Below are 234 nucleotides of genomic sequence, written 5' to 3' on the forward strand. Positions count from 1 at the left end.
TGAATCTCCAGACGGCTCCTCTGTTATTTCCGGCACATTATCAGTGTGTATCTTTTGCATTATCTCGTACATCATAATCATGTGACTATAAGGGAGCGATAGATAAGACAAAAACATAATATTTTATTTCAAATCTAAGTTTACAATGGTGATTTATAGAAAACCATCACATCAGACGTAGCAGGGGTGACTGTTATGATCTCTCTTTGCTGCTAATGGCTTTTATGTACTGAA

This window comes from Penaeus monodon, chromosome 28 (assembly GCF_015228065.2).
Source record: "Penaeus monodon isolate SGIC_2016 chromosome 28, NSTDA_Pmon_1, whole genome shotgun sequence".
Classification (NCBI taxonomy): domain Eukaryota; kingdom Metazoa; phylum Arthropoda; class Malacostraca; order Decapoda; family Penaeidae; genus Penaeus; species Penaeus monodon.